The sequence below is a fragment of the Euprymna scolopes genome, chromosome 13, assembly GCF_053919585.1.
Source record: "Euprymna scolopes isolate OS-2025 chromosome 13, ASM5391958v1, whole genome shotgun sequence".
Classification (NCBI taxonomy): domain Eukaryota; kingdom Metazoa; phylum Mollusca; class Cephalopoda; order Sepiida; family Sepiolidae; genus Euprymna; species Euprymna scolopes.
The window spans coordinates 98,853,399-98,868,701 of NC_136494.1; the positions used below are offsets into that span (position 1 = coordinate 98,853,399).

Below are 15,303 nucleotides of genomic sequence, written 5' to 3' on the forward strand. Positions count from 1 at the left end.
TGATATTTGCCCCACTTTACAGTGTTATTTATAAATGTTATTTGATAATATACATGTGTATTATATACTGTACTGTATTTTGTTACTAATTTTAAATGCCATATCCCTGGGTTCAACTGTATATATATTTTATCCTGCCACACAAAAGTTAGTAACTAAAAAATAGGTTATTGTGCAGTTTATAAACCATGCTGAAATAATATTATTTAGAAAGCCATTCCTAACATGGCGAGGGTGAGCTTTTTAACTATTCTGTACTTTCACCTAACAATTTAATAACCAAAAGATACGATAAAAATTAGATTTAACTTGAAAATTTGATCTAAAAATAGCACAGTCTAAAAACTGGATAGCACCAAAGACTGAAACTATTCAAATGTTTAAAGGAAGGAAGAAAGCAAACAACAAATAAGACAAGTGACTAAAATAATGTTATTTCATTCTTCAGAGTAACAGAACAGCAAAAATGCTATTTTGCACTTTAGCATAACAGGATTTTAAATAAACAGTAATTGTATTAAGCTTAACCTTCATCATAGAATGGCTTTTGACCTTGATAAGTGATGAGTCATTAATTAACACAAAACAAATATCAACACATATACTTACAAATTAATATGCAGCCGTGTTTCATCATTTTTGTAGCCACAAACAAATGGCTGCAATGTTGATTGAAGATTGTTGAGGTGAAAGCCTTATGCTGCATCCTGAAAAATAATTAATTCTTGGTAAAATCTACAATAAATAAAACTTTAACAGTCAAAGAATTTTCCTCCCTAGAAAAAGATTTAAACTTTTCTTTAATATAATGACAAATATAAAATATAATAAAATTATCAGACCAGATAATGCATGTGTTTATGTGTCATAATGTTTCTTACGTTGGCCTCCATTCAGTCTCGAAAGACAATGGATACACACCTGTAAGAATGTCCTCATGTGTACTTGTGAAGTAAGGTTTGCACAATCCCCAACCATACCTTTCCTTAATCGGCACTGCCTGATTCTAGTGACAAGGAGAAATTCAGGTCGACTGGAAAACAATGCAGAGAGCACATACAGCACCTGGTATCCCCCATTTAGTACTGACCAGGCTCAATGTTGCTTAACTTTGGTGATCTGATGGGAACCGATGTGTCAGATTTTGGCTGTGAATAATGTCCTTTCAAGATTCAAAATAAAAATAATTGGTGTTTTTTTTTATGGTAATCTGTTTAATGATCTTCTCCTTCAGTCAGTGTGCAAGAACGAGTCTCCACAACCATTCGTTTCATATTTTGATGCATGATGCAAATTATTATCGGGTTAACTGACATAACTATTTAAAAAATAATGGACTTACCAAGAGACTATAAATCTAATTATATCTAACATGTTATTGGGTATCGATTTGTGGCAATTATGGCTTCAGAATCACGACGTGTACTTTTGTAACCTACTTTTGCACATACTCTTCTTTGGTATCACTGTGTTTGTATTTATTATTACCGGCCTACAAGACAACACAAATGAAAATAGTGCATTTCAACACTGCTTCATAAAACTCATTGTTGGGGTTGAACTCAACGAATTTAAAAAATCTAATTCTGTTTGAATTTGTTTTCAATAAACTGCTATGCCACTTTTTGTCTACAGAATACAAAATAAAAATACAAAAAAATACTTATTTTATCCTAAACTATCAACATTTGACAACAAATATCATAAATTCTTATGATTTTATGCCCATTGTTATTATATGAAGATTAATCATAATTAAAAATTTTTTCTAAAAATACACTAGTTAATCTGATTGGGAGATACACGGTTGAAGGTATGCATTACAAAGAGAGAAATTATATGAAGATGATTGACGCGTAATGCAATGTGATAGGCTTAGCTGTAATGATCTCAGAACAAGATTAAACTTGGACAGTGCAATGTGTGCAAAGTAGGAAACTTTTTGGTGCTTATTCATATGTGCACTTATTTATATGTGCACTTATTCATATGTGCACTTATTCATATGTGCACTTATTCATATGTGCACTTATTCACATGTGCACTTATTTACGTGTGCACTTATTTACGTGTGCACTTATTCACATGTGCACTTATTTACGTGTGCACTTATTTACGTGTGCACTTATTTACGTGTGCATTTATTTACATGTGCACTTATTTACATGTGCACTTATTTACGTGTGCACTTATTTACGTGTGCACTTATTTACGTGTGCATTTATTTACGTGTGCATTTATTTACGTGTGCACTTATTTACGTGTGCACTTATTTACATGTTCACTTATTTATATGTGTACTTATTTACATGTGCACTTATTTATATGTGTACTTATTTATATGTGTACTTATTTATATGTGTACTTATTTATATGTATACTTATTTATATGTATACTTATTTATATGTGCACTTATTTATATGTGCACTTATTTATATGTATACTTATTTATATGTATACTTATTTATATGTGTACTTATATGTATACTTATTTATATGTATACTTATTTATATGTGCACTTATATGTGTACTTATTTATATGTATACTTATTTATATGTGTACTTATTTATATGTGTACTTATATGTGTACTTATTTATATGTGTACTTATTTATATGTATACTTATTTATATGTGCACTTATATGTGTACTTATTTATATGTGTACTTATTTATATGTATACTTATATGTGCACTTATATGTGTACTTATTTATATGTGTACTTATTTATATGTGCACTTATTTATATGTGCACTTATTTATATGTGCACTTATTTATATGTGTACTTATTTATATGTATACTTATTCATATGTGTACTTATTTATATGTGTACTTATTTATATGTATACTTATTTATATGTGTACTTATTTATATGTGTACTTATTTATATGTGCACTTATTTATATGTGCACTTATTTATATGTGCACTTATTTATATGTGTACTTATTTATATGTGTACTTATTTCGAAAAACAAAAATAAAGAAAAATCTTTATAGAGTGCCTACTTGTCGTGCGATGAAGGTTTTATATTTAAAAAATCACGAAAATTGATCAAGTAGTTTGTTTTTTATTTAAGAAAATCAAATTTTACGATTTTCAGCAATAAAGTATGTATAGCAGCCATTGAAAAGAAAAGAAATGACCGCATAGAGTTGTCCGCCCTTGTCTACTCTCGATTGTAATCAAATGTGGCGGCTGGTTTTCTTTCTTATGATTTTCTTTAATTAAAAAAAAAAAAACAGTACTTGATCAAATTGTGTGATTTTTAAAGTATGTCATCTTCGTTCCATAGCGAGTACACGCATTATCAAGACTTTTCTATATTTTTACTTTTAATTTTCGCTATAAGTGCAATTTTAAATAAACACTGATTATTTTTAATGATAATCTCTTTAAACAAGACGTGAAATCCCCCTTTGATTCGAGAAACTAACAAGAACGAAATATGATTATTGCAAAGACAGGAGATGCCTATCGACTTTAATCGTGAAAAGACCAAGGCTGTAGGTAAAAGGAAAAGTCAGCAGAAAGAGAGTTCCACAAGCCTACAGTTCTGGGAAAGAAGCTACTGGAACAGGAAGCTGTCATCATTATCCCATCCTGCAGCCTCCACTAAAATAGAACTCACTACATCCTTGTTGTATCCTATCTGGAAAAATTAACTTATGTGATCGATTGTGAGATGATGGCTGCCTCCATGATACAAATGATGAAACAAGTTCATCTGTTGCACGTGCACAGTGCCCAGCAAACTGAACACGTCTCTTGCAAACTGAGGTTGATACTCTCTGTAAGTTTTCATATACCATTTCTAGAGTTGGGTGATTTCGCCATGAGAGATTGCGTACTCTTCTCAAAAGACGTGTGCAACATCCATCCAAACGACGCTGTTGTTTTGCTGAAAGAGTCCAAGTTTCAGATCCATAGAGTAAGATTGGCTCAATAAGTATGCAGAAGACTTGGATTTTGAATTTGCAAGCAAGATTGGATTTCCAAATCTTATCCATTTTGTTATAAGCTGTCCATGCTTTGCCCTTTCTAATGTTAAAGCTTTTCTCAGAGTCCTTGATGTGTGATCCTAGATACTTGTAGTCTTCAACACATTTGAGGATGTTATTTGTGAGGGTTTTAATTTACATGAAGCTGTACTACAATGAGGTATTAAAATAGTGAATTGATGAAGACCACTAGACTAACGAGTCAAACGAGCTGGAACAAAGGAAGCAGAGAATAGATCAGGCAATTCTGAAGAGCATATGCTTTAATAGTATTTACGACTGATTATCAAGCTCACTTCTATGAGAGAGAGAGAGAGAGAGAGAGAGTGCAGAGAACGGCCAATCAAATTACAGATACGTTCTTGAACCTGAACAAAAACCATTATGGAAATATTGAGGAACCATCTTTATAGTGTCCAAACACTTACGGACCTTTCTCCTCACATTCTGCTGTGGTTGTTTAGATGGTTTCCGAAATTCCATAATGAGATTTTTGAAAATGAACGTAGAGGACGATAATGCACTACTAACAATGGACATTTTGAAAACAATTGTTAAAGAAAACCAATTTGTTAGAGAAATGTCTAAGACACTTGATATCAGTATTGCAATGCAGTCTGATCATCTAAAACAAATCTGTTTACTGTGTATGGATAGATGCAAATTGATGTGTTACGATTGTACTAAGATCAGAAATGTATTCAACCCTTTGGTGTCTGCTCTAAAAATCGCATATTTTCATCCATCGTAATTTGCACAATCCAAACTTGGCTTTGTCTTAAACAAATCTTGGATTGGATGCACTCTTATGAATAAAATCTGATTAAATACCACCAAACAAAATGTATTTACAAACAAAACTATGTTTACCAAACAAAATGTATTTACAAACAAAACTATGTTTACCAAACAAAATGTATTTACAAACAAAACTATGTTTACCAAACAAAATGTATTTGCATTTTGTTTGGTAAACATAATCAGATTTTATCATCATTATTAATTATTCATAATTATTTTAATATTGCTGTGCATTTTATTACTATTATTGATATACTAGCAGAGAGACCCGACGTTGCCCGAAATTGAATGAGGACCAATGAATGTTCAACACTTCCAATACTTTTATTGTTATCGAAATCGGTGAAATCGATCATTTTTCAATCAAATTGATTGATTGCCTGCTTTAGTAATGAGCTCGCTGCAGTGCACCGGGAGGAAGCTGAAATGCCTCACCACAATAACTTACTTCACAATATATTGTACCTTCCTCGGCCTTTTGGCTGAGATCAAAGTGTAGTATTTGTTCCAACAGATACTGCAAGCAAAGACCAGATGTAGGGGCAACCCCACATACCTGACCTTTAACCAGCTCCCATTTCCCACCTCTCGGGAGCTGGTCCCCTTTTTCCCTTCCCCCTCCCTTCACTCCTCACATTAAAAATTGGCCTTGTGCTCGGTGGGGGAGCAAATAAATACCTACTGCAAGCAAAGACCATATGTGGGGGTAACTCCACATATCAGACCTTGGTCAATGTAAGGGCAACCCTTCATACCAATTGCCACTATCCAGCTACCATTTCCCACCCATCGGGAGCTGGTCCCCTTCCCCCCTCCCTCTATCTCCACAGTAAAAGACGGCCTTGTGCCTAATTTGCTCAGTGGGGAAGCAAATAAATACATACTGCAAGCAAAGACCATATGTGGGGGCAGCCCCACATATAAGACCTGGTCAATGTACGGGCAACCCTTCATACCAATTGTCACTATCCAACTCCCCTACTCCTCGAGGAGTTGGTCCCCATTTCCCCTTCACTCCTCACATTAAAAATCGATCTTGTGCCTAATTTGCTCGGTGGGGGTGCAAATAAATAGCCTATTGGCTGAGATCAAAGTGTAGTATCTGTTCCCAGATGCTGCACTTTGAGACCACTGCCCTTGTGGCAATTGGTTATTGGTCCATGTAGGGGCAACCCTATATATACCATCCCCTCCCTCCTCTCATACCCTCCCCCTTCCCCTTCACCCCATACAAAAACCGACCTTGTGTCATATTTTGCTTACGTGGGGAAGCAAATAAATACCTACATTGTAGTCTACATTGCACTGTAAAGAACCTACTATTGATTTTTTGAAAGAAATTTTATACAATGCCTTGAATTTAAGTTCAAAATGCAAATGTCAAGTATTATGGTTTAATTAAGCTCTAAACCGAAATATTTATTTTGAACATGCCCCCGACTTGACCGTGGCAATCCAGCAATGCATTTTGAGGGTGCTGGCAATGATCCTGTTGTCATAACTTGGATCAGTGGAGAGTTGTACAGTGACACATCTCCAATCTCGTTCGTTGAACATTGTGTCACTTTCAAACATAATAGAAGGCTCCTATCGCTTTTAAGATTTGTACATAACTGACCAACTAGTAGATTGTCTACAACAAAAAAAAAAAAAAGAAAAAAAAGGAAAAAAAGAAAAAAAGGAAAAAAAGAAAAAAAGGAAAAAAAGAAAAGAAAAAAAAAGAAAAGAAAAGAAAAAAAAGAAAAGGAAAAAAAAGAAAAAAAAGAAAAGAAAAAAAAAGAAAAAAGAAAAGCAGTTTTTATCAAACGGAAATGAAATCATGTCATCTTTTCTTTGGAACAATTTTATCATTCCACCATATATATATATATATATATATATATATATATATATATACATACTTGAAGGATAGAATTATTTCATCAACAGAACCGTTTTGCACTACTTTTATGTTCCACTATGAAGATTAAAATAAACATATAGTAATATGTCTAGAATCCTTATTCTAATGTCTGTCAAAATCTATTACGTGATTTTGATTCTAGAAAATATCTAATATATAATACTTAAGCTAAAAGGATCTTAAGAAAAAATTAAATTCTTACTTAAATGGTGTTTAATGATTATAAATCAAATTCAATACAAATCTGAAACATTTGAATTTTCAAATGGGAGACAGTGCCCATATTATGTGTCCTAAAATTCTTTAAAATTCTCCAAAGAAACTGAAATTTGAGTAATATTTAATAATTTGCCCAATACTTATTGTCAAAATTTCATTTGCATGATGATAAATTAAACTAAATATACATTACGTTAGCCACCCTTACACCTAGCAGTTCGTTCTAAAATTCATAATGACCAGTTAATTAGTTTTTGGAGTTTTTGGGTGTAGGTGATTGACCCCCGCCTCACCTGAATACAGATCTGTTTCTTTTTCTAGCATACATACAAATAAAAAAAAATAAATAAAAAATATAACTTTATATAAATATATCTACTTAAAAGGCATATTATAGTTAAAACAAGTGAAGTATGCATGGTGTCCTGTGAGTGCACAATGAATGAGGCATAAAAAATGACTAAGTTCAGCATTTGCACCCCCACCCCCTCCATTTAGCCCCCAAAGTCCCCAGGGGACGTCAAATCCTGGTGAAAATGAACAAATAGTGTAGTTTTAGGCCTTAACATATATAAATTTGAGTTCTGCACCATGCAAAAAAAAGAAATGACTAAGTCCATCATTTGCCCCTCCCATCATTTAGCCCCCAAAATCCCCAAGACCTTATATTTAAATTTGAGTTCAGCACCATGCAAAACTGCTAAATAGACATGCACAGAAAATTTTGGACAAATATAGTAAAATAGTCCTATAAATAGAGTGTTTTTATTAGCCCTAAAAGAGCCCCTGGGGCACACTCAAGAGTTATCGCGAAGTATAGACAAACAAAATTATATAGAAATCAGTAGTTACAACTTTTCAGAAAGTTTTATAAAAATCCAAGGCATTAATTTTTTTTTAATAAGCGCAAAAGTGTCAATTTTAGGCATTTTAACTCGAAAGGCACCCCTAGGGGAACAACCAGAGTTTTCTCGGAAAATCTGTTCTGTTACTTTTTTACTCATATCATGTTTAATGTTTGTGCAAAATTTAACAAATTCCAAGGCGTAGTTATTGAGAAAAATGTGAATGGACGAATGGACAAGAGTGAATTTACAGGTTCAGGTTCACCCTCCTTTTGTCGGGGGGGGGGGGGGGGACAAATAAAAAAAAAAAAAAAAAAAAACGAAAAATAAAAATAAACGATTATTTTTAACAGCCGTATTGATTAGTACATTGTCAAATAGGAGTGAGTTTTTAATAACCTTGTTTCGGTATTCAAGGAATGAAACCTGAAAATCTATGAGGAATAAGGAGGAAAAGGAAAAAGAAAATGACAAAATATAAGAAAAAAAAGGGAAGACAATAAAATTATAGTCCATAGACTTCAGCCCCTGGAGGGGCATAGCCCATCTGCAACTTTGTAGATGTTTTTGTAGTGAGGAGTTCTTTTTACAGGGTGAGGGTACTGGCCCTACGCCCAACCTTCCCAGAAGGTACATACAGTGCCTAGCCTTCCCAAATGGTCACCCATCTGGTACTGGTCAGGCTCAACGTTGCTTAACTTCGATGATCCGGCGAGAACTGGTGTGTCAACGTGATTGTGTCGTACAAAATTATGGTGGAAGAAGAAAATGAGAGGCGACCGACACTAGCTTGAAAACAAAGAAGCAGTATAAGAAGATAAACTTTTGTTAATTAAAATGTATGCTAGAAAAAGAAACAGAGATTCTTAGCCTTCTTATCAGGGTAAGGCGGAGGTCAAGCACCTACATCTAAGAACTGTCTGAAATTTATTATTAGTTGAAATATTTGAAAATACATTTGGTCTACTCAGATTGTTTTTTTAGAATAAGCTACTAAGCTCGAGTGTGTATTCATTGATATCTTATATGCTTTTATATAGAGTGATGTGGGTCTCGGTTGTGTGTCTAATTGTGTCGGATATATACTCGAGAGCCAAAACAATGAAAAGAATATGCTGTTGTCATAGCCCTAATAATTCGTTTTGAAAAAAATGTAAAGGAAACCTTTTAAAGAATAAACCAACGAAGAAAGGAGTAGAGAACCTGTTTTGATTTATTCTTAATCAAATAAATATGCTGCACTTCTGCAGGCAAGGAACATGAGACGAGTGTGTGCATTTTAGTTTTAAGAATGACCGATAGAGGTCGTTTGTAAGCCAAAGAACAGGGCTCGATAAGTTGTCCTTTTTGAAAAGTTTGAGCCAACTGTTCTCCACAAAAAACGTTAATTTCAATTTTTCAGTATCAATATTAATATTAAGCCATTTTTTTTTTCAATGATTTTTTTCTTTGGTTACTTTAGTACTAAAATATTGTTTGAATTACAGTTAATCTTACTGAGGAGTTTATGTGGCAGCAAAATATTTATTTGTTATTTAATAAGTTATTAAAAAGAAAATATTTTAGTTTTAACACTTCTTGTGTTATTACGAAATCCAAAAAATGGAAAGACTTATTGGCTTATCAAGTAAGAAGTATTTTAATCATCCAAAATAATTTATTTTTAAAACTCATTGTGCTATCACAAAACTGCAAAAAATGGCTTATTTAAATCGGGGGGGGGGACTTCTTGTATTATTGAATAATAAAAGGAAAGTTAAAAAAAAAATTAATTTAGTTTCAACATGAACATAATAATGTAATACATTATTTTATCTAATAATGTAATAATAGATAGCAGTACAAGTAGGGTGTTATTTGTTATTGTATCATGATAACAGTAGAATTGTTAAAACTATAGTAATGTTTCGGAATAGAAAGTCAACTGTAGCTAAATTAGATTTGTATGAGAGTGTAAACAAACGATGAGGGCGCAAATAAACTACCAGGGGGGAAAAAGGAAAACAGTAGTAATAAAAAAACAAATATATTCAACGTGTATATATGAATATATGTATAGTTATTCAGTGAAGTGGCAATATAGGAATATGTACATGTAATATTTTTTTCCAATGTATTTAACAACGGCAGATATGATTTTTGAATCAGAAGGATCGTTTGGGGAAATAAGATGTCGCAAAGTGATGCCATGTTTTAATGTAGGGTAAGCGTTCGTTTATGTGGAATATCTCCATTCTGGAATAAGGGAATAATAGGCCGCTAGCAGCCAATCGGAGTGGGTGGTCTTTGCCAGGGGAGAATTTATTATTTTTAGAGCAGAAATTTGTAAGATTATGTTATGTCTATGTAGTCGATAACGAGTTAAAGGTGGTGTAATCACATTAGCATAGGAAAATGTAGAATTAGTCTCGATCTCAAGTAGTAGCAGTGTTAGGACTTATTAATCAGGAAGGTTGTTTGGTTGTTTTTGTTTTATGGCATATCAACCCTTTTCGGGTTATTTAATGCCGAATCCAAAGATTTTGAAGAAAAATTTTTTTAATAGAATATATTGGTTGTTTTCACGTCGGTTTCTATTTAACCCATAGTTGGGACCCTAACAGGTACTACCACTCTGGGTCAGAGTGGACCTGGGAGCAATGGTAATTAAAGGGTGGCTCCACACTCCCCAAAGCCCACAAGCTGGGGCCTCACCACTGGATATAGATTAAGGTCATATTCAGGACCCCCATTGAGGGACTTTTACCCTCTGCAGGGGGGCAGTCAGCGTATTCTAATGCCCCACCGACAGGGCCTAATCAGGGAGGAAAATATGAACTCCTTCCTCTGCAGATGTGGCGGTTGTAATGGTGTTGCTCATCGGATGTAATGTAGCATTTTATTATCACGAGTGAATGTGGTAGAAATAGTGGCCGTAAGCTACACAAGATAGTGGCTGTCAGAGTAAATGCATTGAATTTGTATGTGGCATCTGTTGTTGCAAACCTACGGTACTTTGGTACAGAGAAGAATTTCTGCAGTCAAAATATTATATATGGAGATAAGATTATTTTTAGAATGTTTGGGTTGGGGTCATTTGAGGTCATTTTTGACGTGTTGATATCGACGTAGATTTACAAATTAGAACAATGTGCCGTTCAAGTTATATGTCAACGTCATAATTTATCATTTGTTTGTGAAAGTACATATGTCAGAATGACATTGATTAAAAAAAAAGACAAAAGAAAAAAACACTTTACGTCCTATTTTAATTAATGCAATATTTTAATCTAATTGGGCAACTGCATTAGAACATGAAAAATCTTTCAGTCTTAAGAAACAATGGTACTCAATGTAAAGGTGCCTCTGTATGGAGCAAAAGTTGCACAATTTATAACTGCATCTCTTCTGAGCAGGTATTATTTTAGTTCAGTATGATTTGTTTTATGGAAATAGCTCCAAAGAAGGCATGAAGCCACTTTATGTAAGGAGCTAACAAGAATGAAAGATGATTATTGCAAAGACAGGAGATGCCTATTAACCTCAGTCTTGAAAAAAACTAAGGCAAAAAAGGAGGAAAACAGTCAGCAGGAAGAGAGTTCCACATGCTTGCAGTTCTTGGAAAGAAGTCACTGGAATAGAAAGTTGTATTGTAATGAGGTATCAAAACAGCAAATCGATCGAGATTAGACCACTGAATCACATAAGCTGGAACAAAGGAAATTCTGAAGAACACTTACCATAATAGTAATTATATAAAAAAAACTAATCTGGATGCCCGGCGTTGCTCGGGTGTTTGGAGGTGTGTGTTGAGCAAAAAAAAAAAGTGGTAGTAGGCAGGCAGGCTCGAACGAGTACCGCAAAGGAGGAAAAGAATGTGAAAAAAAAGTGACGTCTTTACTGTTGCGTTCATCACCAAATCAGAAGTGATGAAGGTTTAAATTAAGGCTAGTCAATCGAAAAGACGCGATGACTTTCGAAAATATCGGCAAAAAAACGACCACTCCCTGTAGAAAAGTGCTCAGTTGAGGGTGAAAGAAATATTTTTAGCCAATTTTTCGATATTTGTCGTTCAAAAGGTCGAGCTTTAAAACGATACTGATCTCGTGAAAATCCGTCGCCTCACTTGAAAGTTTTAGGCAGACATACAAACATACACACATACATTCATTTAAAGAGACAAGTAAGATTTATATTATAGACTAGCAGGGGTACCCGGCGTTGCCCGGGTGTTTAGAGGTGTGTGTGGTTTTGGGTAAATCAAAAAAAAAAAGAATAATAAATTGTTGCTCGGGTGTTTGTGTCGGGGGGGGGGGGTTAAAAAAAAAAGTTTAATAAGTAGGAAGGATCGAACCTGAAGCCTTGAGGCGAAGTTGGAAAATAAAGTGTGAAAAAAACGTGTGACGTTAACCGATCGGCCACCAAGAAATAGTAACGGAAACATGTTTGAATTAATTTAAGTCTTAAGAATTAGCAGGTGCCCGTACTTAATGGCTTAATGAGGTCAACTTTCACTGCGGGGCAGTTTTTTTATTTCCTGAAGGGTAGTTTTTGTTTTTTTTTGTTTCCCCAAGATGTTGTGGGGGGGGGGAGACCAGCTCCCCATAAAAAGGGGATTGTCCAAATTGAATAGCAATTGTCTGATATTAGGAGAAACTCCACATTGATCAAAGCTGATTGCTTTTGGACGTTCCCGGCGATCGCGACCGGCGCCAGCTTCGAATTAGTTTCGCTTTTATACGAAAAAGTCGAATCCACACGCGGCGATCCAAAAATGTGGAATATTTAGCTTTACAAAGTCGGGCACTCTGGAACAAAAAAAAAATTGCCTCAGTCTAGAAGGATATTATTTCTACATTGAATTTGAACGAAAATTGTTTTTTTGGCACTTATGTATTATACGGAGAGGTTCATTGTTAGGGGCGATAACTCAAATTTCTTCTTGAGACAGTTACAAAACACTCCCCTCCCATGTTAAATATTAGCTTTCTAAATAACAATATTAAAAAAAAAACATCACGTTTAAACTTTACATTTACCAAAAAAAATCATTGATCTAAATTTAATAAAACATAATTTCTTCTCGTCCAAATAACACGCAAAATAAATTTAAAAAATAAATAACATCAAAATACTTGAAAACCAAAAGTTATTGTATAAAAATGTATGAAAATATAAATTGTAAAAACATTTATTGAAAAAATACATTTTTTGCATTCAAGCAACATTACTTGGATTTTTGACTAAAAGCAAAGTGAAGTATCTGTTCTGATAGCACACATCCTCTTTTCTGTCTCCAGTCAATGGAGAAGAAATACTTCTAGACTGAGACAATTTTTATTTTTGTTCCTTTCCCCAGATAAAAAACCTACCTTTTTTTTGAATTGAAGGATCATTGGATTTTTTTTTCAAATAATTTAACGGAAAGAAGTCGCTGTAAAAAGGAAAGAATTTTAATAAAAAAATTGTTTGAATTACAGTAAAACTATAACAAAATATAATTTTAATTATTGTCACTGTTGAATTAGGTTGAAAAGTTGCGTTCCCTATCAGTCGTTCAATGAAACCCAACAAAACAAAAGAGCCCCGCCCGTATAATGCATAAGTGCCTTATATTTTGATACGATAAATGTTTTTAGAATTTTATTTTGATAAAATAAATGTTATTTGGTGCCTTTGCATTTAACGACCCACGCTATTTATTAAATAGTACTTATAAGTAAAATTCAAGTTTTATATCATTTTTATCAAATTGTTTTCTTAAATATTTGGCCTTGAAAAACAATCATAGTTTGGCAACTGTGTATCTCGGTCCGTGTCATACATAAGTGCCAACCCCGCTTTTATTTATTTATTTTTTTTTTTTTTTTACATAGGGATCACCACTTATCAAAGCCAAGAGGGCACTTGAGGATAAAGGTTAAAGAGTGTACAGTAGAAATTGGACAATATAGTAACCGTTAGTAATGGAGATTCGGTAAATTTGTCAACTTATATGAAACGGCTCATCAAAAACTTGTTTACGTTAGACTTGAAGACAACCATATTATAGACAGCTGGAAAGCAGGAAAACGGAAGACAATTCCACAGGCGTGCAGTTCTAAGAAAGAAGCTTTGCTCATGGAATCTATGTTTAGGTTTAGGCACAGATAAAAAGTGGGGGAAACTAGTGATAGTGTTTTCTGCTAGACAGGTGTTTCTTGTGAAAGTTTGGCGAGGGAAGGACCATAGAATGGAGCTCAGCCGAGCACCTGCCACGAAAATACCGATAAAGCAGAGACAAACTCGCAACATCTCTTCTGTGAGATAGAGATTGCAGGGAAGAGAAAAGGCTACAAAGTCTATCTTGAACTCTATCAAGGCAGGATAAGACTTTTCTAGCAGCTCCTGCTCAGATGTGGCAACAGTACTCCATTCTTGGACGTACCTGGCTCTTATATAGATACAGAGTTGCATCAGCAGTGAGATATCTACTGGATCAATAGAAGGATCCCACCATTTTACAGCGGCTTTGGCAACGGATTTAATGTATGTGTTCCATTTAAGATCAGGAGTAAAGGTCAAGCCCAGAAGCTTGTCAAAACATGAGGCCTCCCCAAGACGAGAGCCATTCATTTCAATTGATGCCAGATGGGGATCAGAGCGTTGATGATGTAAAAATAAAAGCTTGGTTTTAGATGCATTAAAAGGAACAAGCCACCTCTTTCCCCATTGTACTACTTGTTCAAGATCAGAGGAGAGAGAATCAGAGAGAACTTGGTCGTTTACGGTCTTAGATGTGCTACCATAGATAGTAGTGTCATCAGCATAAATGTCTACGAATGATGTAAGGATGTGATTTGGAAGATCATTAATGTAGATCAGGAAGAGAGTTGGGCCCAGGATGGACCCCTGAGGGACTCCAGCATTAATACTGTGGGCCTCTGATTTCTGCCCATCAACCACTACTCTTATGAACCTATCAGAGAGAAATGATTTAATAATTGAGAAGACATTTCCAGCTATACCGTAGCTGGAGATCTTGTGAAGTAAACCTTTATGCTATATTCTATCAAAGGCCTTTGATATATCAAGAACAATTGCCCTAGAAAGGTAGCCTCCATCGAGAGATTCGCTAATCCTATGAGATATAACTGCAAGCACATCTGCTGTAGATCTAGCAGAACGGAAACCATATTGTGTGTCACTAAGGTTATTTTTGCTAAAATGGTTGATTACTTCTCTATTTAACACAGATTCCAGCAACTTACTCATGACACACAGAAGACTTATTGGCCTGTACTCTGAGGGAGATGAGTGATCACCCAAATTCTTAAATACGGGGCATACTGATGAGATTTTCCAGGGTGACGGGAAGCACTTCTCCTTAAGACAACGTTTAAACAGTTTTGTAAGGATGGGCGCAAGTTCTGGTTGAAGTCTTTTGAGTACTATAATTGGAATACCGTCAGGGCCGGTTGCTTTACTGGAATCAAGGTTTTTGATTAGCTTGGCAACATCACGTACAGATATTTATACATCACATAGCATGTTTTCAGATACAGGAGGAAA

At 34.4% G+C, this 15,303-nt stretch overlaps 1 long non-coding RNA gene across 1 annotated transcript in view; it reads right to left on the reverse strand.

Moving 5' to 3' along the window:
* LOC145292108 (uncharacterized) overlaps window positions 1–15,303 on the reverse strand; it is a 163,646-nt gene that overhangs the window by 83,612 nt on the left and 64,731 nt on the right. The window contains exon 2 of the long non-coding RNA XR_013869553.1: window positions 610–707. This is a non-coding gene — a long non-coding RNA (uncharacterized LOC145292108). The remainder of the gene's footprint in view (window positions 1–609; window positions 708–15,303) is intronic.